Below are 26,315 nucleotides of genomic sequence, written 5' to 3'. Positions count from 1 at the left end.
TGGCGCTAACCCACTGTGCCGCCGAGCCGCACCAACTCTGTTTCCTCCAGATCGATGTGCATGTTCCTGTCTTCCACCGTCAGCTCCGCTCATCAGAGCGGCCAACACCCCCTTCAATTCCCTGCCTCCTTCATCCCCTGCTTTCAAAAACCTGTTGAGCTTGTCTTAATCCCCGCTCCGCCTTTAATCCGGATTCGATTCCTGGCTTGGGTCACTGTCTGTGCAGAGTCTGCACATTCTCCCCGTGTCTGCGTGGGTTTCCTCCGGGTGCTCCGGTTTCCTCCCACAGTCTGAAAGACGTGCTGGTTTGGGTGGATTGGCCGTGCTAAATTCTCCCTCAGTGTAACCCGAACAGGAGTGTGGCGACTGGGGGATTTTCACAGTAACTTCATTGCACTGTTAATGTAAGCCGACTTGTGCCTAATAAATAAAATTGAAACAGCACAGAGTGGATTCCATCCGCTGCCACCATGTTGTATATCGCGCTGTGCCTCTCCCCCCACCCCCCGCCCAATGATCAATGATCCACACTGCCTCCCAATCCGGAACTACCCGGAATTTAAACTTCTTATCCATGTAGCTGAATCTCTCGGAGTCTCAGTCCGGGGTGACTGAGGGAGATGAGTTGTGCTGGGCCTGCCGAACCAGTTTCTCCTGCAGAACATGTCAACGGAAAGTGAGAGCTGGTAGTGTTCTTTAACATTAACCAATAAACTCAGACCTGGAAACAGCCCAGGAATGCTTTAAGGGAAAGCCCCTACACCCCCCTCCCTGTCTCCCTACCCCCCTCCAGCCCCTACACCCGCCTCCCTGTCTCCCTACCCTCCTCCAGCCCCAACACCCCCCTCCCTGTCTCCCTACCCTCCTCCAGCCCCTACACCCCCCTCCCTGTCTCCCTACCCTCCTCCAGCCCCTACACCCCCTCCCTATCTCTGTACCCTCCTCCAGCCCCTACACCCCCTCCCTATCTCTGTACCCTCCTCCAGCCCCTACACCCCCCTCCCTATCTCTGTACCCTCCTCCAGCCCCTATACCCCCCTCCCTATCTCTGTAACCTCCTCCAGCCCCTACACCCCCTCCCTGTCTCCCTACCCTCCTCCAGCCCCTACACCCTTTCCCTGTCTCTGTAACCTTCTCCAGCCCCTACACCCCTCCCTGTCTCCCTACCCTCCTCCAGCCCCTACCCCCCCTCCCTATCTCTGTAACCTTCTCCAGCCCCTACACCCCTCTCCCTGTCTCTCTACCCTCCTCCAGCTCCTACACCCCCTCCCTATCTCTGTAACCTCCTCCAGCCCCTACACCCTCTCCCTATCTCTGTAACCTTCTCCAGCCCCTACACCCCTCTCCCTGTCTCTCTACCCTCCTCCAGCTCCTACACCCCCTCCCTATCTCTGTAACCTCCTCCAGCCCCTACCCCCCCTCCCTATCTCTGTAACCTCCTCCAGCTCCTACACCCCTCTCCCTGTCTCTACCCTCCTCCAGCCCCTACACAGCCTCCCTATCTCTGTAACCTCCTCCAGCCCCGACACCCCCCATCTCTCTACCCTCCTCCAGCCCCTACACCCCCTCCCTATCTCTCTACCCTCCTCCAGCCCCTACACCCTCTCCCTATCTCTGTAACCTTCTCCAGCCCCTACACCCCTCTCCCTGTCTCTCTACCCTCCTCCAGCCCCTACACCCCCCTCCCTATCTCTGTAACCTCCTCCAGCCCCTACACCCCCTCCCTATCTCTCTACCCTCCTCCAGCCTCTACACCCCCTCCCTATCTCTGTAACCTCCTCCAGCCCCGACACCCCTCCCTATCTCTGTAACCCCCTCTAGCCTCTACACCCCCCATCTCTCTACCCTCCTCCAGCTCCTACACCCCTCCCTATCTCCGTAAGCCCCTACACCCCCCTCCCTATCTCTCTACCCTCCTCCAGCCCCTACACCCCCGCCCTATCTCTGTAACCTCCTCCAGCCCCTACACCCCCTCCCTATCTCTGTAACCTCCTCCAGCCCCTACACCCCACTCCCTATCTCTGCACCCTCCTCCAGCCCCTACACCCCCTCCCTATCTCTGTAACCTCCTCCAGCCCCTACACCCCACTCCCTATCTCTGTAACCTCCTCCAGCCCCTACACCCCCGCCCTATCTCTGTAACCTCCTCCAGCCCCTACACCCCCTCCCTATCTCTGTAACCTCCTCCAGCCCCTACACCCCACTCCCTATCTCTGTAACCTCCTCCAGCCCCTACACCCCCTCCCTATCTCTGTAACCCCCTCCAGCCCCTACACCCCCTCCCTATCTCTGTAACCCCCTCCAGCCCCTACACCCCACTCCCTATCTCTGTAACCTCCTCCAGCCCTACACCCCACTCCCTATCTCTGTAACCTCCTCCAGCCCCTACACCCCACTCCCTATCTCTGTAACCTCCTCCAGCCCCTACACCCCCTCCCTATCTCTAACCCCCTCCAGCCCCTACACCCCCTCCCTATCTCTAACCTCCTCCAGCCCCTACAACCCTCCGGGATCTCTGCGCTCCTCCAATTCCGGCCTCTCGAGCATCCCCCGATTCCCATCGCTCCGCCATTGGCGGCCGTGCCTTCAGCTGCCTGGGGGGCTCCTAACCTCTGGAATTCCCTCCCCCGGGCGTCTCTGTCTCTCCTGCTCACTTGTCCCTAATATCTCCGTGTGTCGAATTTGGTTAATGTTCCCACACGCGTGACGGCTCCAACGTAAACCAACCTCACTCCATCTCAGGCAGCATCCTGGTGAACCTCCTCTGCACCCCCTCCACGTCCTTCCTATAATGTGGCGACCAGAACTGCACACAGTGCACCAGCTGTGGCCTCACCAAAGTTCTATACAACTCCCAACATGACTTCCCTGCTTGTGTAATCTATGTCTCGACTGATGAAGGCAAGTTTCCCGTCTGCCCTTTTTCACCACCTGACTAACATGTCCTTCCGCTTTCCGAGATCTGTGGACAAACACAGCAAGGTCCCTCTGTTTCACAGAACTCCCTAGTTTCCTACCATTCACTGAGTACTTTCTTATCAAATTACCCCTTCTGAAATGTATCTCCTCTCACTTTTCAGGGTTAAATTCCATCTGCCATTTATCTGTACATTTGACCATTCCATCTCTATCTTCTTGTAACCCAGGACACTCCGCCTCACTGTTAACCACCCGTCCGATCTTTGTGTCATCCGGAAACTTACTAATCCTACCCCACCCCCCCACATAATCAGCAATGTCATTTATATAAATGACGCATAATAAGGGGCACAACACAGATCCCTGTAGTACGCCACTGGAAACTGGCTTCCAGTCACTAATGGACCTGCAGAGTTTCACTGGCTGTCTTGTCTGGAGACAATACACATCTTTTTAGCCTGTCTTGATGCTCTCTCCACTCACATTGTTTCGTTTCTTAAAGACTTGATTAGTTGTAAGTATTCGCATTCCAACCATTATTCATGTAAATCGAGTCTGTGTCTTTATAAGCTCTGTTTGTGAACAGAATTCCCACTCACCTGAAGAAGGGGCTTGGAGCTCCGAAAGCTTGTGTGGCTTTTGCTACCAAATAAACCTGTTGGACTTTAACCTGGTGTTGTTAAACTTCTTCCAGTCACTAAAGCAGCCCTCTGCCATCGCCCCCTGTCTCCCACAACTGAGCCTATTTTGAATTCACCTGTATCCCATCCGAATTTACCTTCTATACACGTCTCCCATGTGGAACCGTGTCAAAGGCTTTGCTGAAATCCATATAAACCGCATCCACCGCACTACCCTTGTCACCTCCTCAATAAATTCAATTAGATTTGTTAGGCGTGACCTCCCTTTGATGAAGCCAGGCTGACTCTCCCTGATCAAGCTTTGCCTCTCCAAGTGGAGGTAGATGTGCTCCTTCAGAAGTTCCTCCGATAGTTTTCCTGCCACTGACACGAGACTGACTGGTCTGTACTTCCCTGGTTTGAGGACTCTGGGTCTGTAATCGATGGGGTTTAGAAGGATGAGGAGGTGGGGGAATCTCATTGAAACTTCCAGAATACTGCGAGGCCTGGATAGAGTGGACGTGGGGAAGATGTCTTCATTAGTCGGAGGGACTAGGATCCGAGGGCGCAGACTCAGAGTAAAGGGACAACCCTTTAGAGCGGAGATGAGGAGGAATTTCTTCAGCCAGAGGGTGGTGAATCTGTGGAACTCATTGCCGCAGAGGAGGCCGGGTCACTCAGTGTGTTTAAGACAGAGATAGATAGGTTCTTGATTGGTGAGGGGGTCTAAGGTCATGGGGAAAAGGCGGGAGAACGAGGTCGCGAGACTTATCAGACACTCCCCGCTCCGCCTTTAATCCGGATTCGATTCCTGGCTTGGGTCACTGTCTGTGCAGAGTCTGCACATTCTCCCCGTGTCTGCGTGGGTTTCCTCCGGGTGCTCCGGTTTCCTCCCACAGTCTGAAAGACGTGCTGGTTTGGGTGGATTGGCCGTGCTAAATTCTCCCTCAGTGTAACCCGAACAGGAGTGTGGCGACTGGGGGATTTTCACAGTAACTTCATTGCACTGTTAATGTAAGCCGACTTGTGCCTAATAAATAAAATTGAAACAGCACAGAGTGGATTCCATCCGCTGCCACCATGTTGTATATCGCGCTGTGCCTCTCCCCCCACCCCCCGCCCAATGATCAATGATCCACACTGCCTCCCAATCCGGAACTACCCTGAATTTAAACATCTTATCCATGTAGCTGAATCTCTCGGAGTCTCAGTCCGGGGTGACTGAGGGAGATGAGTTGTGCTGGGCCTGCCGAACCAGTTTCTCCTGCAGAACATGTCAACGGAAAGTGAGAGCTGGTAGTGTTCTTTAACATTAACCAATAAACTCAGACCTGGAAACAGCCCAGGAATGCTTTAAGGGAAAGCCCCTACACCCCCCTCCCTGTCTCCCTACCCCCCTCCAGCCCCTACACCCCCCTCCCTGTCTCCCTACCCCCCTCCAGCCCCTACACCCCCCTCCCTGTCTCCCTACCCCCCTCCAGCCCCTACACCCGCCTCCCTGTCTCCCTACCCCCCTCCAGCCCCTACACCCCCCTCCCTGTCTCCCTACCCTCCTCCAGCCCCAACACCCCCCTCCCTGTCTCCCTACCCTCCTCCAGCCCCTACACCCCCCTCCCTGTCTCCCTACCCTCCTCCAGCCCCTACACCCCCTCCCTATCTCTGTACCCTCCTCCAGCCCCTACACCCCCTCCCTATCTCTGTACCCTCCTCCAGCCCCTACACCCCCCTCCCTATCTCTGTACCCTCCTCCAGCCCCTATACCCCCCTCCCTATCTCTGTAACCTCCTCCAGCCCCTACACCCCCTCCCTGTCTCCCTGCCCTCCTCCAGCCCCTACACCCTTTCCCTGTCTCTGTAACCTTCTCCAGCCCCTACACCCCTCCCTGTCTCCCTACCCTCCTCCAGCCCCTACCCCCCCTCCCTATCTCTGTAACCTTCTCCAGCCCCTACACCCCTCTCCCTGTCTCTCTACCCTCCTCCAGCTCCTACACCCCCTCCCTATCTCTGTAACCTCCTCCAGCCCCTACACCCTCTCCCTATCTCTGTAACCTTCTCCAGCCCCTACACCCCTCTCCCTGTCTCTCTACCCTCCTCCAGCTCCTACACCCCCTCCCTATCTCTGTAACCTCCTCCAGCCCCTACCCCCCCTCCCTATCTCTGTAACCTCCTCCAGCTCCTACACCCCTCTCCCTGTCTCTACCCTCCTCCAGCCCCTACACAGCCTCCCTATCTCTGTAACCTCCTCCAGCCCCGACACCCCCCATCTCTCTACCCTCCTCCAGCCCCTACACCCCCTCCCTATCTCTCTACCCTCCTCCAGCCCCTACACCCTCTCCCTATCTCTGTAACCTTCTCCAGCCCCTACACCCCTCTCCCTGTCTCTCTACCCTCCTCCAGCCCCTACACCCCCCTCCCTATCTCTGTAACCTCCTCCAGCCCCTACACCCCCTCCCTATCTCTCTACCCTCCTCCAGCCTCTACACCCCCTCCCTATCTCTGTAACCTCCTCCAGCCCCGACACCCCTCCCTATCTCTGTAACCCCCTCTAGCCTCTACACCCCCCATCTCTCTACCCTCCTCCAGCTCCTACACCCCTCCCTATCTCCGTAAGCCCCTACACCCCCCTCCCTATCTCTCTACCCTCCTCCAGCCCCTACACCCCCGCCCTATCTCTGTAACCTCCTCCAGCCCCTACACCCCCTCCCTATCTCTGTAACCTCCTCCAGCCCCTACACCCCACTCCCTATCTCTGTAACCTCCTCCAGCCCCTACACCCCCTCCCTATCTCTGCACCCTCCTCCAGCCCCTACACCCCCTCCCTATCTCTGTAACCTCCTCCAGCCCCTACACCCCACTCCCTATCTCTGTAACCTCCTCCAGCCCCTACACCCCCTCCCTATCTCTGTAACCCCCTCCAGCCCCTACACCCCCTCCCTATCTCTGTAACCCCCTCCAGCCCCTACACCCCACTCCCTATCTCTGTAACCTCCTCCAGCCCTACACCCCACTCCCTATCTCTGTAACCTCCTCCAGCCCCTACACCCCACTCCCTATCTCTGTAACCTCCTCCAGCCCCTTCACCCCCTCCCTATCTCTAACCTCCTCCAGCCCCTACACCCCCTCCCTATCTCTAACCTCCTCCAGCCCCTACGACCCTCCGAGATCTCTGCGCTCCTCCAATTCCGGCCTCTCGAGCATCCCCCGATTCCCATCGCTCCGCCATTGGCGGCCGTGCCTTCAGCTGCCTGGGGGGCTCCTAAACTCTGGAATTCCCTCCCCCGGGCGTCTCTGTCTCTCCTGCTCACTTGTCCCTAATATCTCCGTGTGTCGAATTTGGTTAATGTTCCCACACGCGTGACGGCTCCAACGTAAACCAACCTCACTCCATCTCAGGCAGCATCCTGGTGAACCTCCTCTGCACCCCCTCCACGTCCTTCCTATAATGTGGCGACCAGAACTGCACACAGTGCACCAGCTGTGGCCTCACCAAAGTTCTATACAACTCCCAACATGACTTCCCTGCTTGTATAATCTATGTCTCGACTGATGAAGGCAAGTTTCCCGTCTGCCCTTTTTCACCACCTGACTAACATGTCCTTCCGCTTTCCGAGATCTGTGGACAAACACAGCAAGGTCCCTCTGTTTCACAGAACTCCCTAGTTTCCTACCATTCACTGAGTACTTTCTTATCAAATTACTCCTTCTGAAATGTATCTCCTCTCACTTTTCAGGGTTAAATTCCATCTGCCATTTATCTGTACATTTGACCATTCCATCTCTATCTTCTTGTAACCCAGGACACTCCGCCTCACTGTTAACCACCCGTCCGATCTTTGTGTCATCCGGAAACTTACTAATCCTACCCCACCCCCCCCCCACATAATCAGCGATGTCATTTATATAAATGACGCATAATAAGGGGCACAACACAGATCCCTGTAGTACGCCACTGGAAACTGGCTTCCAGTCACTAATGGACCTGCAGAGTTTCACTGGCTGTCTTGTCTGGAGACAATACACATCTTTTTAGCCTGTCTTGATGCTCTCTCCACTCACATTGTTTCGTTTCTTAAAGACTTGATTAGTTGTAAGTATTCGCATTCCAACCATTATTCATGTAAATCGAGTCTGTGTCTTTATAAGCTCTGTTTGTGAACAGAATTCCCACTCACCTGAAGAAGGGGCTTGGAGCTCCGAAAGCTTGTGTGGCTTTTGCTACCAAATAAACCTGTTGGACTTTAACCTGGTGTTGTTAAACTTCTTCCAGTCACTAAAGCAGCCCTCTGCCATCGCCCCCTGTCTCCCACAACTGAGCCTATTTTGAATTCACCTGTATCCCATCCGAATTTACCTTCTATACACGTCTCCCATGTGGAACCGTGTCAAAGGCTTTGCTGAAATCCATATAAACCGCATCCACCGCACTACCCTTGTCACCTCCTCAATAAATTCAATTAGATTTGTTAGGCGTGACCTCCCTTTGATGAAGCCAGGCTGACTCTCCCTGATCAAGCTTTGCCTCTCCAAGTGGAGGTAGATGTGCTCCTTCAGAAGTTCCTCCGATAGTTTTCCTGCCACTGACACGAGACTGACTGGTCTGTACTTCCCTGGTTTGAGGACTCTGGGTCTGTAATCGATGGGGTTTAGAAGGATGAGGAGGTGGGGGAATCTCATTGAAACTTCCAGAATACTGCGAGGCCTGGATAGAGTGGACGTGGGGAAGATGTCTTCATTAGTCGGAGGGACTAGGATCCGAGGGCGCAGACTCAGAGTAAAGGGACAACCCTTTAGAGCGGAGATGAGGAGGAATTTCTTCAGCCAGAGGGTGGTGAATCTGTGGAACTCATTGCCGCAGAGGAGGCCGGGTCACTCAGTGTGTTTAAGACAGAGATAGATAGGTTCTTGATTGGTGAGGGGGTCTAAGGTCATGGGGAAAAGGCGGGAGAACGAGGTCGCGAGACTTATCAGACACAATTGAATGACAGAACAGACACGATGGGCCGAATGGCCTAACTCTGTTCCTACATCTTGTGGTCTTAGTTAGTTAGATGCAAAGCAGGCTTTCACCGAGTGTATAAGTTGGCTCTGAGATGCTTTGTGAGTGTGCGCTGGTGGGATATTAACCTTCTGTGAGTCAGTCTGACTGGCTCTGCCTTGGTTCTGTGGCTTTATAGATTCTCTCTATTCTGTTACTGAATTGCCCTCCCGCAGTGTGGCGCTCCCTCAGCACTGACCGTCCCGCAGTGCGGCGCTCCCTCAGCACCGACCCTCCCACAGTGCGGCGCTCCCTCAGCACTGACCCTCCCACAGTGCGGCGCTCCCTCAGCACTGACCCTCCCACAGTGCGGCGCTCCCTCAGCACTGACCCTCCCACAGTGCGGCGCTCCCTCAGCACTGACCCTCCCACAGTGCGGCGCTCCCTCAGCACTGACCCTCCCACAGTGCGGCGCTCCCTCAGCCCTGACCCTCACACAGTGCGGCACTCCCTCAGCACTGACCCTCCCACAGTGCGGCGCTCCCTCAGCACTGACCCTCCCACAGTGCGGCGCTCCCTCAGCACTGACCCTCCCACAGTGCGGCGCTCCCTCAGCACTGACCCTCCCACAGTGCAGCGCTCCCTCAGCACTGACCCTCCCACAGTGCGGCGCTCCCTCAGCACTGACCCTCACACAGTGCGACGATACCTCGGGTTTCAGTGTTGAAATTCTGTGAGAGCCTCCGGCGTCTGTGAGGCACTGTGGAGGCTCTCGGTCGGTGTTGAATCTCTCACACGTGACAGGACTGGTCTGGCCCCACCTAGTTACCAAACAATCCCTTCATTGACGCCTGTGTTTAGATTTGCAAATACCAGCAGCAATTGTTTGGGGTCGGTTGTTAACTTGCAAATGAATTTGAGAAGTCGGCATTCCCACTGTTTGATCAATTCTAAGCTCTCTCAGCGTCAGACAGAGCTGTTAACTCTGGGCTGCCTCTGTGGAGCAAAGTCTGGTACCACCAGTCACTCCTTCCCGTGTCTGATAAGCAAGGTACGCCCCCAATACCAACTGTATTTCCTAAATAGTGAGAAAGTGTGAATGCACAAAGAGACCTTGTTCATAAGTCAGTGAAGGCTAAAATATAGGTGCAGCAAGATATTCGGAAAGCTTTTGAGTAGATTTATGATTGTCACATGTATTGGGATGCAGTGAAAAGTATTGTTTCTTGCGCTCTATACAAAGCATACCGTTCATAGAGTACAGAGGGCAGAAGGAAAGGAGAGGACGCAGACTTGATGGGCCAAACTGCCTCCTCCTGCACTGTAGGGATTCTATTCCATGATAGTTGAGAGGGTTGGCTTATGAGGAGAGACTGAGTAGACTGGGGCTATACTCATTGGAATTCAGAAGAATGAGGGGAGATCTTATAGAAACATATAAGATTATGAAGGGAATAGATAAGATAGAAGCAGGGAAGTTGTTTCCACTGGCGGGTGAAACTAGAACTAGGGGGCATGGCCTCAAAATAAGGGGGAGCAGATTTAGGACTGAATTGAAGAGGAACCTCTTCACACAAAGGGTTGTGAATCTGTGGAATTCCCTGCCCAGTTGAGGCTACCTCATTAAATGTTTTTAAGACAAGGATAGATAGATTTTTGAACAGTAAAGGAATTAAGGGTGATGGTGAGCGGGCGGGTAAGTGGAGCTGAGTCCACGAAAAGATCAGCCATGATCTTTGATTTGATTTATTATTGTCATGTATTGGGATACAGTGAAAAGTATTGTTTCTTGCGCGCTATACAGACAAAGCATACCGTTCATAGAGAAGGAAAGGAGAGGGTGCAGAATGTAGTGTTATAGTCATAGCTAGGGTGCAGAGAAAGATCAACTTAATGCGAGGTCGGTCCATTCAAAAGTCTGACAGCAGCAGGGAAGAAGCTGTTCTTGAGTCGGTCGGACGTGACCTCAGACTTTTGTATCTTTTTCCCGATCGAAGTTGGAAGAGAGAATGTCCGGGGTGCGTGGGATCCTTGATTATGCTGGCTGCTTTTCCCGAGGCAGCGGGAAGTGTAGACAGAGTCAATGGATGGGAGGCTGGTTTGTGTGATGGATTGGGCTACATTCACGACCTTTTGTCGTTCCTTGCGGTCTTGGGCAGAGCAGGAGCCATACCAAGCTGTGATACAACCAGAAAGAATGCTTTCTATGGTGCATCTGTAAAAGTTGGTGAGAGTCGTAGCTGACATGCCAAATTTCCTTAGTCTTCTGAGAAAGTAGAGGCGTTGGTGGGGCTTTCTTAACTATAGTGTCGGCATGGGGGGACCAGGACAGGTTGTTGGTGATCTGGACACCTCAACACTTGAAGCTCTCGACCATTTCTACTTCATCCTCGTTGATGTAGACAGGGGCATGTTCTCCTTTACGCTTCCTGAAGTCGGTGACAATCTCCTTGGTTTTGTTGACATTGAGGGAGAGATTATTGTTGCCGCACCAGTTCACCATGGAATGTTAGCTTTTGTCACAAGGATTTGAGTACAGGAATCATGGTCATGGGCGGCACGGTAGCACAGTGGTTAGCACTGCTGCTTCACAGCTCCAGGGTCCAGGGTTCGATTCCCGGCTTGGGTCACTGTCTGTGTGGAGTTTGCACATTCTCCTCGTGTCTGGGTGGGTTTCCTCCGGGTGCTCCGGTTTCCTCCCACAGTCCAAAGATGTGCGGGTTAGGTTGATTGGCCAGGTTAAAAATTGCCCCTTAGAGTCCTGAGATGCCTAGGTTAGTGGGATTAGCGGGTAAATATGTGGGGGTAGGGCCTGGGTGGGATTGTGGTCGGTGCAGACTCGATGGGCCGAATGGCCTCCTTCTGCACTGTAGGGTTTCTATGATTTCTATGATTTCTATGTGGTCTTGCTTCAATGGAGATGGTCTAGTGGTATTATCGCTCGACTATTAATCCAGAAACTCAGCTAATGTTCTGGGAGACCCGGGTTCGAATCTCGCCACGGCAGACGGTGGAATTTGAATTCAATAAAAAATATCTGGAATTAAGAATCTACTGATGACCCATTGTCGGAAAAACCCATCTGGTTCCCTTTAGGGAAGGAAATCTGCCGTCCTTACCCCGGTCTGGCCTACATGTGACTCCAGAGCCACAGCAATGTGGTTGACTCTCAACTGCCCTCCAAGAGCAACTAGGGATGGGCAATAAATGCTGGACCCAGCCAGCGACGCCCATGTCCCACGAATGAATAAAAAAGAATTGGCCGTGCTAAATTGCCCCTTAGTGTCCAAAGATGTGTAGGTTGGGTGAATTGGTCATGGTGAATGCGTGGGGTTATGAGGATAGGACGTAAGGGGAGGGCCTGGGTAAGATACTCTGTCGGAGAGTCGGTGCAGGCTCGATGGGCTGAAAGGCCTCCATCTGCACTGTCGGGATTCAAGGGTAGATTCTGAACAACAATAGGAGGGGTTGTGTGGGGATAGCATGTGTGGCAGAGCAGCTCAATGGGCTGAATGGCCTCGTGTTGTTTCTGCGACTTGGCAGAGCACAGTAGACGTTGGGTGAGTAACTGGACAGGGATATTGTGAAGCCAGGCTGCCTTGGGCAGTTTTCAGAAGGGGAAGGAGAGTGATTGCAATTCTGGGAAGAACGATACATCATTAGTGCCGCAGACAAGCCCCGGTTGTATTTTCCATGGCTTCCTGAACCCCCCATGAGCTGCCAAAACATAAAGCCCAAAATCAACACTGATATCAACTGGCCACCAGCCCAGACACCTCCGGGGCGGGCTCTCCCCCCCCCCCCCCCACCCGGCTTGGGCCTCCGGGCGCGGACCCTCCCCGGACCGGGCCCCCGGGCGCGGACCCTCCCCGGACCGGGCCTCCGGGCGCGGACCCTCCCCGGACCGGGCCTCCGGGCCCGGACCCTCCCCGGACCGGGCCTCCGGGCGCGGACCCTCCCCGGACCGGGCCTCCGGGCGCGGACCCTCCCCGGACCGGGCCTCCGGGCGCGGACCCACCCCGGACCGGGCCTCCGGGCGCGGACCCTCCCCGGACCGGGCCTCCGGGCGCGGACCCTCCCCGGACCGGGCCTCCGGGCGCGGACCCTCCCCGGACCGGGCCTCCGGGCGCGGACCCTCCCCGGACCGGGCCTCCGGGCGCGGACCCTCCCCGGACCGGGCCTCCGGGCGCGGACCCTCCCCGGACCGGGCCTCCGGGCGCGGACCCTCCCCGGACCGGGCCTCCGGGCGCGGACCCTCCCCGGACCGGGCCTCCGGGCGCGGACCCTCCCCGGACCGGGCCTCCGGGCGCGGACCCTCCCCGGACCGGGCCTCCGGGCGCGGACCCTCCCCGGACCGGGCCTCCGGGCGCGGACCCTCCCCGGACCGGGCCTCCGGGCGCGGACCCTCCCCGGACCGGGCCTCCGGGCGCGGACCCTCCCCGGACCGGGCCTCCGGGCGCGGACCCTCCCCGGACCGGGCCTCCGGGCGCGGACCCTCCCCGGACCGGGCCTCCGGGCGCGGACCCTCCCCGGACCGGGCCTCTGGGCGCGGACCCTCCCCGGACCGGGCCTCTGGGCCTGTTACCAAGGCAAGTCCTCCATCCCAGAAACTATTTCCTGTCTGGGATTCCTCCCATCTCACCCATGAATGGTTTCCGTTTCCACCTGATACGTATTTGTTTGAGGTGCCGATCGTTAATTATCTCCTCGAGAAGGTGGTGGGTAAGCCGCCATCTTGAACCCACCGCAGATCCCATGTGTGGGGTAGGTACACCCACAGTGCTGTCAGGGAGGGAGTTCCAGGATTGTTATTGGACATCAGTCAGTCCCCGTGTGTGGGGTAGGTACACCCACAGTGCTGTTAGGGAGGGAGTTCCAGGATTGTTATTGGACATCAGTCAGTCCCCGTGTGTGGGGTAGGTACACCCACAGTGCTGTTAGGGAGGGGGTTCCAGGATTGTTATTGGACATCGGTCAGTCCCTGTGTGTGTGGGGTAGGTACACCCACAGTGCTGTTAGGGAGGGAGTTCCGGGATTTTGACCCCAGCGACAGTGAAGGAACGGCCGATATATTTCCAAGTCGGGATGGTGAGTGGCTCGGAGGGGGAACTTGCAGGTGGGGGTGTTCCCCATGTGTCTGCTGCCCCCCCCCCTATCCTTCTAGATGATAGAAGTGGGCGGGTTTGGAAGGTGCTGTGGAAGGAGCCTTGGCGAGTCGCTGCGGTGCATCTTGTAGATGGTACACACGGCTGCCACTGTGTGTCGGTGGTGGAGGGAGTGAGTGTTTGTGGTTAGCGTGTCGATCGAGCGGGGCTGCTTTGTCCTGGCTATTTTGATTTGATTTATTGGGATACAGTGAAAAGTCTTGTTTCTTGCGCACTATACAGACAAGCATACTGTTCATAGAGAAGGAAAGGAGAGGGTGCAGAATGTAGTGTTACAGTCACAGCTAGGGTGTAGAGGAAGGTCAACTTAATGTGAGGTCGGTCCATTCAAAAGTCTGACAGCAGCAGGGAAGAAGCTGTTCTTGAGTCGGTTGGTCCGTGACCTCAGACTTTTGTATCTTTTTCCCGACGGAAGAAGGTGGAAGAGAGAATGTCCGGGGTGCGTGGGGTCCTTGATTATGCTGGCTGCTTTTCCCGAGGCAGCGGGAAGTGTAGACAGAGTCAGTGGATGGGAGGCTGGTTTGCGTGATGGTTTGGGCTACATTCATGACCCTTTTGTAGTTTCTTGCGGTCTTGGGCAGAGCAGGGGCCCAGACCAAGCTGTGATACACCCAGAAAGAATGCTTTCTATGGTGCGTCTGTAAAAGTTGAGCTTGTTGAGTGTTGTTGGAGATGCACTCATCCAGGCAAATGGCGGCACAGTGGCAGAGTGGTTAGCACTGCTGCCTCACAGCGTCAGGGACCCAGGTTTGATTCCCAGCTCGGGTCACTGTGTGGAGTCTGCACATTCTCCCCGTGTCTGCGTGGGTTTCCTCCGGGTGCTCCGGTTTCCTCCCACAGTCCGAAAGATGTGTGGGTTAGGGGGATTGGCCGTGCTAAATTGCCCCGTAGTCAGGGGGGACACGCTGGGTAAATACATGGGGCCTGGCTGGGACTGTGGTCAGTGCAGACTCGATGGGCCGAATGGCCTCCTTCAGCCCTGTAGGAATTCTGTGATATTTGTTTCAGAAGTGGAGAGTGTTCCATCACCGTGTGCCCGCGTGGAGGGCATTGAAGGGGGGGAATTTATACCTGGGTCTCGCCATCTGCTACTGTGCTGCCTGTTAACTGAGAGGATCCCTTAGATCCTGAGTGATCCAGCAGCACTGGCAAGATCACCAGCCAGTGCGTGTGGGCACTGGATCCAGTGAGAGTTGGTATGGTGGCAGTGGGGAGATGCCAGCCAGTGCATGTTCAGCACTGGATCCAGTGAGGGCTGGTACAGTGGCGGGGAGATGCCAGCCAGTGTGTGTGGGCATTGGACCCACTGGGAGTTGGTGTGGAGGCAGGGGGGAGATGCCAGCCAGTGCGTGTTCAGCACTGGATCCACTGGGAGTTGGTGTGGAGGCAGGGGGGAGATGCCAGCCAGTGCGTGTTCAGCACTGGACCCACTGGGAGTTGGTGTGGAGGCAGGGGGGAGATGCCAGCCAGTGCTTGTTCAGCACTGGACCCACTGGGAGTTGGTGTGGAGGCATGGGGGAGATGCCAGCCAGTGCGTGTTCAGCACTGGATCCAGTGGGAGTCGAAGAAAAGAGGCAGAGACAGTGACTGGATGTGTTTTACCATAAAAAGACTTGTTGGAATTTGTGGCTTGAACTGAATCCGCGCCACGCTTGGCCTAAACACCCGTTATCTCTGGGCAGTGAATCAGAGTGCAGGGAAGATGGCGTCAGGGATTGTTTATTTGAGGAAATCAGGCTAGATGGAGGTTTAATCAAACGCGGCAGCGCCCATGTATTTACAGATAGCATCGCCCATTAGCCTGCTCCAGATAATCCCGTGGCTTCTCTTTGAAATTGAGAATTTGGCAGCAAGGCCAGTGAGACAACCGTCCTGTGTGTGAACACTGAGCCTGCCTTGTGAAGGAGGTGGCTTTGGTTTCTGGGAATAAATTTCCCCCCTCCCCCCTCCTGCTCCCACTTTCTGACCCTCTCCAGTGATCAGACAGGGACACAGTGCGGCGCTCCCTCAGCGCGGACCGTCCCGCAGTGCGGCGCTCCCTCAGCACTGACTCTCCCACAGTGCGGCGCTCCCTCAGCACTGACTCTCCCACAGTGCGGCGCTCCCTCAGCACTGACCCTCCCACAGTGCGGCGCTCCCTCAGCGCGGACTGTCCCGCAGTGCGGCGCTCCCTCAGCGCGGACTGTCCCGCAGTGCGGCGCTCCCTCAGCACTGACTCTCCCACAGTGCGGCGCTCCCTCAGCGCGGACCGTCCCGCAGTGCGGCGCTCCCTCAGCACGGACCCTCCCACAGTGCGGCGCTCCCTCAGCACGGACCCTCCCACAGTGCGGCGCTCCCTCAGCACTGACCCTCCCACAGTGCGGCGCTCCCTCAGCACTGACCCTCCCACAGTGCGGCGCTCCCTCAGCACCGACCCTCCCACAGTGCGGCGCTCCCTCAGCACTGACCCTCCCACAGTGCGGCGCTCCCTCAGCGCGGACCGTCCCGCAGTGCGGCGCTCCCTCAGCACGGACCCTCCCGCAGTGGGCGCTCCCTCGGCGCCGGCACGGGGAATGAGGGATGTGGACTGGAACACTGGACCCTTGAGGCTGGCGGTGAGGGTGTGAGCCAGTGAGACCGCACCTGACAGTAAACCCAGCATCCCAATCTGAGATAGAAACCAGTAGCCAGTGGCACAGTGGTTAACGCTGCTGCCTCACAGCGCCAGGGACCCGGGTTCGATTCCCGGCTCGGGTCACTGTCTGTGTGGAGTCTGCACATTCTCCCCGTGTCTGCGTGGGTTTCCTCCGGGTGCTCCGGTTTCCTCCCACAGTCTGAAAGACGTGCTGGTTAGGGTGGATTGGCCGTGCTAAATTCTCCCTCAGTGTAACCCGAACAGGCGCCAGAGTGTGGCGACTGGGGGATTTTCACAGTAACTTCATTGCAGTGTTAATGTAAGCCGACTTGTGACACTAATAAATAAACTTTAAACTATTGAATATGCACCCTGATGAGTCAGAGTGTTTGTCCTTTGTTAGTTTGGGAACCAGGAAATCACAAACATGGGAAAGTGAAACTAAAAGATGAAAGAGATTTATATTGATCCCATAAATATCTCCCTCTGCCTCTCCCTCTGCCTCTCCCTCTCCCTCTGCCTGTCCCTCTGCCTGTCCCTCTGCCTGTCCCTCTGCCTGTCCCTCTGCCTGTCCCTCTGCCTGTCCCTCTGCCTGTCCCTCTGCCTGTCCCTCTGCCTCTCCCTCTGCCTCTCCCTCTGCCTGTCCCTCTGCCTGTCCCTCTGCCTGTCCCTCTCCCTCTGCCTGTCCCTCTGCCTGTCCCTCTGCCTGTCCCTCTGCGTCCCCCTCTCCGTCTCAGATTATTCTTGTACATTCCAAATGAACTGATATTTCTGTGAATAGATTTGGTGTTTGTGATCTCTCCTGATGCCCCTCCTCTCCCCCCTCCGTCTCACCCCGGGGCTGAGTGTCGTTGTGGATAGACCCATCCGTCTTCCCCCATCTCTCCACCAGCTCCCCCTCCCCCTGGCCGGATTCCCTCCGACTCCCGTCAGCACAGACTGGATACAACACTTCCATGTGGTTCAGACACTGAGTGATATCTGATAGGCCCTTGTCCCAGAGGGAGGACATTTCGGATTCCCAAATCCAAGGTTCGGACGGTTCAACCAATGTGGGGGAAGCACTGAGCCCATTCAGCCCATCGAGCTAGTCCCAGACATCTATCCACATGGAGTGGCCGGGCTAAATTGTCCCTAAATTGTCCCTTAGTGTCCAAAGATGTGGATTGGCCTCACTCGGTGCGATGAGGTGTTTCCATTTGAGAACGTGAGTCGGGCCCGGATGCGGGAACGCTGGCTCTGTTGTCCGCCTCTCCCTGCAGTCCTGAGCCGGGGCCCCTGGCTTGGAATGTTACGAGGCAGCTGTGTGTGTGGTTTATGGGTTTTTCTTTTCCCTGTCTTCTTGGCGTGACTTCCAAGTCGATAAATGTTTTACAATTCCAACTGGGGGCCCCACCTCAAGCACGGGAGCCGGAACCGGAGGCACGGGGGGGTTGGGGAAACGGGCAGGCTGAGGAGAGGCCTACCTACTGGAGTTTCCGGGGGCGAATAACGGGGTGGCCATTTTGGATTGAGACTGGGAGTTATTTCTCACCTTGGGAACTGGCAAAAATTTGGGATTCTCACCCCCCCCCCCCCCCCCCACCCCCCCTCTCCCCCTCCCCTCTCCAAAGTAGTCCGCGATCTTTCACGTTGTCTGCCAGTCCCAGTTTTGCTTCCCTCCGAGTCAGGGCGCTGGCGAGAAAGTGGGGGTGAGGCTGTGGGATGGCAGACTAGGCCCGAGGGGGCTGAAAGGACCCCGGTTTCTCACCTTGGCACGCGATGGTGGGTCGAGATCTTGCCAGGAACTGAAGGGCAGAGAGAAGTGGGAAACTAGGACCATTCATTCCTTCCAGGGAGACCAGTGGGAGTTGGCAAGAGGCCAGAGATTGCCTGACTGGGACAGTTTGACACGGGCCTTAGTTGAAGGGAGACTCTTTCTTTGAGGGCATGTTAATATAGAAACATAGAAACTCGAAGCAGGAGGAGGCTATTCGGCCCTTCGAGCCTGCTCCGCCAATCATTTTGATCATGACGAATCATCCAATTCAATATCCTGATCTCCCCCCTTCCCCCATATCCCTCGATCCCTTTAGCCCCAAGAGCGATATCTAATTCCTTCTTGAAATCACACGACGTTTTGGCCTCAACTACTTTCTGTGGGAGTGAATTCCACACATTCACCACCCTCTGGGTGAAGAAATTTCTCCTCACCTCAGCCCTAAAAGGTTTACCCCTTATCCTCAAACTCTGACCCCCTCGTTCTGGACTCCCCCCACCATCGGGAACATCATAGAGTCACAGAATCCCTACAGTACAGAAGGAGGCCATTTGGCCCATCGAGTCTGCACCAACCACAATCCCTCACAGACCCTATTTCCGTAACTCCTCAAGTTTACCCTGCTAATCCCCCTGACACTTGGGGCAATTTAGCATGGCCAATCCACCCTAACCCGCACATCTTTGGACACTAAGGGGCAATTTAGCATGGCCAATCCACCTAACCTACACATCTTTGGACACTAAGGGGCAATTCAGCATGGCCAATCCACCTAACCTGCACATCTTTGGACACTAAGGGGCAATTTAGCATGGCCAATCCACCTAACCTGCACATCTTTGGACACTAAGGGGCAATTTAGCACAGCCAATCCCCCTGACCTGCATGCCTTTCGGACTGTGGGAGGAAACCGGAGCACCCGGAGGAAACCCACGCAGATATGGGGAGAATATGCAGACTCCGCACAGACAGTGACCCGAGCCGGGAATCGAACCGGGTCCGTGGCGCTGTGAGGCAGCAGCGCTAACCCACTGTGGCACCATTCTTTCTGAATCTACCCTGTTAGAATTTTATACGTTTCTATGAGATCCCTTCTCGCCCTTCTAAACTCCAGTGAATATAATCCTCACCGACTCAGTCTCTCCTCATATGACAGACCCGCCATCCCAGGAATCAGCCTGGTAAACCTTCGCTGCGCTCCCTCTATAGCAAGGACATCCTTCCTCAGATAAGGAGACCAAAACTGCACACAATACTCCAGGTGTGGCCTCACCAACGCCCTGTACAATTGCAGCAAAACATCCCTATCCTCAAATCCCACTCAAATATTCTTGGACGCCCCAAGGTATCTGGGCCCCATCGTAAAAACATGTCAGCTGTGTGTGTGAGCCAGTGATTCCACAGTAAGAGTTTCCTAAAGAAAATAGTATGCGATTAAAAGTGAATAATACCCTCCCCTCCTGAACAAACAATCCCTCTGTCTGGTTTGTGAGTAATCCTTGGTTCAGTTTAAGTATTATTGTCACAAGTAGACATTAACGCTGCAAGGAAGTTCCTGTGAAATTCCCCGACCTTATCATGGTTATGAGTCATTCATGTCTCCAATTAACACTCTCTTCACGGGATGTTGGACCTCGCTGGCCAGGCCCCAAAATTCATTCCCCATCCCCAATTGCCCCCTTGAGAAGGTGGTGGGTGAGCCGCCATCTTGAAACCACCGCAGTCCCCGTGTGTGGGGTAGGTACACCCACAGTGCTGTTAGGGAGGGAGTTCCGGGCTTGTTATTGGACATCAGTCAGTCCCTGTGTGTGGGGTAGGTACACCCACAGCGCTGTTAGGGAGGGAGCTCCAGGATTGTTATTGGACATCAGTCAGTCCCCGTGTGTGGGGTAGGTACACCCACAGTGCTGTTAGGGAGGGAGCTCCAGGATTGTTATTGGACATCAGTCAGTCCCCGTGTGTGGGGTAGGTACGCCCACAGTGCTGTTAGGGAGGGAGTTCCGGGATTGTTATTGGGCATCAGTCAGTCCCCGTGTGTGGGGTAGGTACACCCACAGTGCTGTTAGGGAGGGAGTTCCAGGATTGTTATTGGACATCAGTCAGTCCCCGTGTGTGGGGTAGGTACACCCACAGTGCTGTTAGGGAGGGAGTTCCAGGATTTTGACCCCAGCCACAGTGAAGGAACGGCCGATATATTTCCAAGTTGGGATGGTGAGTGACTCGGAGGGGGAACTTGCAGGTGGGGGTGTTCCCCATGTGTCTGCTGCCCCCCGCCCCCCCCCCCCTTGTCCTTCTCAGTGGTAGAGGTGGCGGGTTTGGAAGGTGCTGTGGAAGGAGCCTTGGCGAGTTGCTGCGGTGCATCTTGTAGATGGTACACACGACTGTCACTGTGTGTCGGTGGTGGAGGGAGTGAGTGTTTGTGGTTAGCGTGTCGATCGAGCGGGGCTGCTTTGTCCTGGATGGTGTCGAGCTTCTCGAGTGTTGTTGGAGCCGCACTCATCCAGGCAAGTGGAGATTGTTGTTGGAGCCGCACTCATCCAGGCAAGTGGAGATTGTTGTTGGAGCCGCACTCATCCAGGCAAGTGGAGATTGTTGTTGGGAGCCGCACTCATCCAGGCAAGTGGAGATTGTTGTTGGAGTCGCACTCATCCAGGCAAGTGGAGATTGTTGTTGGGAGCCGCACTCATCCAGGCAAGTGGAGATTGTTGTTGGAGCCGCACTCATCCAGGCAAGTGGAAGGTATTCCATCACACTCCTGACTTGTGCCTTGTAGACGGTGGACAGGCTTTGGGGGGAATCAGGAGGTGAGTTACTCTCCGCAGGATTCCCAGCCTCTGACCTGCTCTGGGAGCCACAGTATTTGTATGGCTGGATCCAGTTCGCTGTCTTGGTCAACTAGACCAAGGGACCTCTTTGCTTCTTGTTCTATTGCTTGACACATTAAGTGATCGAGTACAGGAGCAGGGATGTGTTGTTGCAATTACACAGGGCCTTGGTGAGGCCACACCTAGAGTATTGTGTGCAGTTTTGGTCTCCTTTTCTGAGGAAGGATGTTCTTGCTCTCGAGGGAGTGCAGCGAAGGTTTACCCGGCTGATTCCGGGGATGGCGGGACTGATGTATGAGGAGACATTGATGAGGTTAGGATTGTTTTCACTGGAGTTCAGACAAATGAAGGAGGGGAATCTCATAGAGACTTATAAAATTCTAACAGGACTGGACAGGGTAGATGCAGGGAGGATGTTCCCGATGGTGGGGGGAGTCCAGAACCAGGGGTCACAGTCTGAGGATTCGGGGTAGACCATTTAGGACGGAGATGAGGAGACATTTCTTCACCCAAAGAGTGGTGAGCCTGTGGAATTCATTACCACAGGAAGTAGTTGATGCCAAAACATTGAATGTATTGAAGAGGCGGCTGGATATAGCACTTGGGGCGAACGGGATCAAAGGTTATGGGGAGGAAGCAGGATTAGGCTCTTGAGTTGGATGATCAGACATGATGGCGATGAATGGTGGAGCAGCTTGAAGGGCCGAATGGCCTCCTCCTATCTTCTATGTTTCCATGTTTTTGCTATCTGTGAAAACCCTCTTGCCAACGCTGTATCTAAGGTTCGGATAGACTAACATACTAATAGGAAATTATTGTTGATACAGGAGGCAGCCTACATTGTGTGTGTGTGTGTGTGTTGGATTTAATCTCATTAAGGACTTCAGAACATCTAACATACTGTTTCCTCCTGTTTGCTTGAATCCCAGTGTTAACTCGTCCTGTTTAGGGACGAATATAGGAGCTGGAGGGGGTTACAGAGGTAGGGAGGGGGTGTAGGGGCTGGAGGGGGTTACAGAGATAGGGAGGGGGTGTAGGGGCTGGAGGGGGTTACAGAGATAGGGAGGGGGTGTAGGGGCTGGAGGGGGTTACAGAGATAGGGAGGGGGTGTAGGGGCTGGAGGGGGTTACAGAGTTAGGGAGGGGGTGTAGGGGCTGGAGGGGGTTACAGAGATAGGGAGGGGGTGTAGGGGCTGGAGGGGGTTACAGAGATAGGGAGGGGGTGTAGGGGCTGGAGGAGGTTACAGAGATAGGGAGGGGGTGTAGGGGCTGGAGGAGGTTACAGAGATAGGGAGAGTGTAGGGGCTTGGAGGAGGTTACAGAGATAAGGAGCGTGGAGGGGCTGGAGGAGGTTACAGAGATAGGGAGGGGGTGTAGGGGCTGGAGGAGATTACAGAGATAGGGAGGGTGTGTAGGGGCTGGAGGCGGTTATAGGGAGGGGGTGTAGGTGCTGAAGGAGGTTACAGAGATAAGGAGAGTGTAGGGGCTTGGAGGAGGTTACAGAGATAGGGAGGGGGTGTAGGGGCTGGAGGCGGTTATAGGGAGGGGGTGTAGGTGCTGGAGGAGGTTACAGAGATGGAGAGGCGGTATAGGGGCTGGAGGAGGTTACAGAGATAGGGAGGGAGTGTAGGGGCTGGAGGCAGTTACAGAGATAGGGAGTGGGTGTAGGGGCTGGAGGTGGTTACAGAGATAGGGAGGGGGTGTAGGGGCTGGAGGTGGTTACAGAGATAGGGAGGGGGTGTAGGGGCTGGAGGTGGTTACAGAGATAGGGAGGGGGTGTAGGGGCTGGAGGTGGTTACAGAGATAGGGAGGGGGTGTAGGGGCTGGAGGTGGTTACAGAGATAGGGAGGGGGTGTAGGGGCTGGAGGAGGTTACAGAGATAGGGAGGGGGTGTAGGGGCTGGAGGTGGTTACAGAGATAGGGAGGGGGTGTAGGGGCTGGAGGTGGTTACAGAGATAGGGAGGGGGTGTAGGGGCTGGAGGTGGTTACAGAGATAGGGAGGGGGTGTAGGGGCTGGAGGAGGTTACAGAGATAGGGAGGGGGTGTAGGGGCTGGAGGAGGTTACAGAGATAGGGAGGGGGTGTAGGGGCTGGAGGAGGTTACAGAGATAGGGAGGGGGTGTCGGGGCTGGAGGAGGTTACAGAGATAGGGAGGGGGTGTAGGGGCTGGAGGAGGTTACAGAGATAGGGAGGGAGTGTCGGGGCTGGGGGAGGTTACAGAGATAGGGAAGGGGGTGTAGGGGCTGGAGGAGGTTACAGAGATAGGGAGGGAGTGTCGGGGCTGGGGGAGGTTACAGAGATAGGGAGGGGGTGTAGGGGCTGGAGGAGGTTACAGAGATAGGGAGGGAGTGTCGGGGCTGGGGGAGGTTACAGAGATAGGGAGGAGGTGTAGGGGCTGGAGGAGGTTACAGAGATAGGGAGGGGGTGTAGGGGCTGGAGGAGGTTACAGAGATAGGGAGGAGGTGTAGGGGCTGGAGGAGGTTACAGAGATAGGGAGGGAGTGTCGGGGCTGGGGGAGGTTACAGAGATAGGGAGGGGGTGTAGGGGCTGGAAGAGGTTACAGAGATAGGGAGGGGGTGTAGGGGCTGGAGGAGGTTACAGAGATAGGGAGGGGGTGTAGGGGCTGGAGGAGGTTACAGAGATAGGGAGGGGGTGTAGGGGCTGGAAGAGGTTACAGAGATAGGGAGGGAGTGTCGGGGCTGGGGGAGGTTACAGAGATAGGGAGGGGGGTGTAGGGGCTGGAGGAGGTTACAGAGATAGGGAAGGGGGTGTAGGGGCTGGAGGAGGTTACAGAGATAGGGAGGGGGTGTAGGGGCTGGAGGAGGTTACAGAGATAGGGAGGGGGTGTAGGGGCTGGAAGAGGTTACAGAGATAGGGAGGGGGTGTAGGGGCTGGAGGAGGTTACAGAGATCGGGAGGGGGTGTAGGGGCTGGAGGGGGTTACAGAGATAGGGAGGGGGTGTAGGGGCTGGGGGAGGTTACAGAGATAGGGAGGGGGTGTAGGGGCTGGAGGAGGTTACAGAGATAGGGAGGGGGTGTAGGGGCTGGAAGAGGTTACAGAGATAGGGAGGGGGTGTAGGGGCTGGAGGTGGGTGCCGAGATGGAGAGGAGGTGTTGGGGTAATCTCTGTGTCTGGAAGTTCTAAGCAGGGAATGGTAAGGGAAGCTTTGTTTAAAACTAATCCCATGGCAGTTGCTGCACAGTTGTTGGTTAAATCCCTCGCTGGCCTCTGACGCGGGTGATGTGGAATCTCCAGTCGGAGTTGCAGTTGCTTTGATGGATAAATCAGTCTTGGTTCTGGCTCTGCTGTTGTCCGATTATTATCTTTGTCCTTTCTGCATCTTGGCTGGGATTTGAGACCAATCCCACAGCTGCCAGGCATAAGCACTGATGTCTCCGCTCCACAGAGGCTTGGGTGGGGGGAGAGGGGGGGTGGGGCAGAGGGGGGGGGGGAGAGGAGGGGGGGGAGAGGAGGAGGGGGGGGGGGGAGAGGAGGAGGGGGGGGGGGGAGAGGAGGGGGGGGGGGAGAGGAGGAGGGGGGGGGGAGAGGAGGGGGGGGGGGAGAGGAGGAGTGGGGGGGGAGAGGAGGGGGGGGGGGAGAGGAGGAGGGGGGGGGGAGAGAGGAGGGGGGAGGGGGGGGAGGGGGGGGGAGGGGGGGGAGGGGGGGGGAGGGGAGGGGGGGAGGGGAGGGGGGGGAGAGGAGGGGGGGGGGGAGAGGAGGGGGGGGGAGAGGAGGGGGGGGGGGAAGAGGAGGGGGGGGGGGGGAGAGGAGGGGGGGGGGGGAAGAGGAGGGGGGGGGGGGAAGAGGGGGGGGGGGGGGGAAGAGGAGGGGGGGGGGGGAAGAGGAGGGGGGGGGGGGAAGAGGAGGGGGGGGGGGAAGAGGAGGGGGGGGGGGAAGAGGAGGGGGGGGGGAAGAGGAGGGGGGGGGGAAGAGGAGGGGGGGGGGAAGAGGAGGGGGGGGGGGAAGAGGAGGGGGGGGGGAAGAGGAGGAGGGGGGGGGGAGAGGAGGGGGGGGGGAGAGGAGGAGGGGGGGGGAGGGGAGGGGAGGGGAGGGGGGGGGGGGGATGCGAGAACTGGGACCCTCACTGATGTGTCCAACCCGGAGTGAGACACAGCTGTACAGAACCTTAGCTAGGCCTCATTTAGAATATTGTGTTCAATTCTGGTCGCCACACTACCAGAAGGATGTGGGGGTTTGGAGAGGGTACAGAAGAGGTTTACCAGGATGTTGCCTGGTCTGGAGGGTGTTTGCTATGAGGAGAGATTGGAGAAACTCGGTTTGTTCTCACTGGAGCGACGGAGGTTGAGGGGTGACCTGATAGAGGTTTACAAGATTATGAGGGGCACGGACAGAGTGGATAGTCAGAAGCTCTTTCCCCAGGGTGGAAGAGTCGAGTACTCGGGGACACCGGTTTAAGGTGCGTGGGGAAAAGTTTAGAGGAGATGTGCGAGGTAAGTTTTTTTACACAGAGGGTGGTGAATGTCTGGAACGCGCTGCCCGGGGAGGGGGTGGGAGCGGGTACGATAGCGGCATTTAAGGGGCAACTAGACGGATACATGAATAGGATGGGAATGGAAGGATACGGACTCTGTAAGTGCGTCAGGTCCTCGTGAATCCCTTGGACAGCTGTCCTCGCCCTGTGCAAATTGGAACGTGCCAACCAGGTTATGGTCCCTGAGGTGTGGGCAGATGCCACTCTCACTTGTAGATCTCAGCCTGGTGTGGGCCCACCGTACGCCCTCCTGCAGTGCTGTTGCACACCAGACATTGATGCCAAGTTGTACAAGGTACGGCACGGCAGCACAGTGGTCAACACTGCTGCCTCACAGCGCCAGGGACCCGGGTTCGATTCCCTGCTTGGGTCACTGTCTGTGTGGAGTCTGCACGTTCTCCCCGTGTCTGCGTGGGTTTCCTCCGGGTGCTCCGGTTTCCTCCCACAGTTCAAAGATGTGCAGATTAGGTGGATAGGGAGGGGGTGTACGGGGCTGGAGGGGTGTAGGAAGCTGGAGGAGGTTACAGAGGTAGGGAGTGGCTGTAGGGGCTGTTAGGGAGGGAGTTCCGGGATTGTTATTGGACATCAGTCAGTCCTCGTGTGTGGGGTAGGTACACCCACAGTGCTGTTAGGGAGGTAGTCCCAGGATTTTGACCCCAGCCACAGTGAAGGAATGGCCGATATATTTCCAAGTCGGGATGGTGAGTGGCTTGGAGGGGGAACTTGCAGGTGGGGGTGTTCCCCATGTGTCTGCTCCCCCCCCCCGTCCTTCTAGATGGTAGAGGTGGCGGGTTTGGAAGGTGCTGTGGAAGGAGCCTTGGTGAGTCGCTGCGGTGCATCTTGTAGATGGTACACACGGCTGGCACTGTGTGTCGGTGGTGGAGGGAGTGAGTGTTTGTGGTTAGTGTGTCGATCGAGCGGGGCTGCTTTGTCCTGGATGGTGTCGAGC

At 56.3% G+C, this 26,315-nt stretch overlaps 1 protein-coding gene across 1 annotated transcript in view; it reads left to right on the top strand.

Annotated features, from left to right (window-relative positions):
• Positions 1–26,315, top strand: part of lmna (lamin A) — a gene marked incomplete at its 3' end in the record, with an annotated part of 95,185 nt that overhangs the window by 6,422 nt on the left and 62,448 nt on the right. The window lies entirely within an intron of this gene.

This window comes from Mustelus asterias, unplaced genomic scaffold, assembly GCF_964213995.1.
Source record: "Mustelus asterias unplaced genomic scaffold, sMusAst1.hap1.1 HAP1_SCAFFOLD_1220, whole genome shotgun sequence".
Lineage (NCBI taxonomy): Eukaryota > Metazoa > Chordata > Chondrichthyes > Carcharhiniformes > Triakidae > Mustelus > Mustelus asterias.
This window is presented reverse-complemented; position numbering and strand designations above follow the sequence as displayed.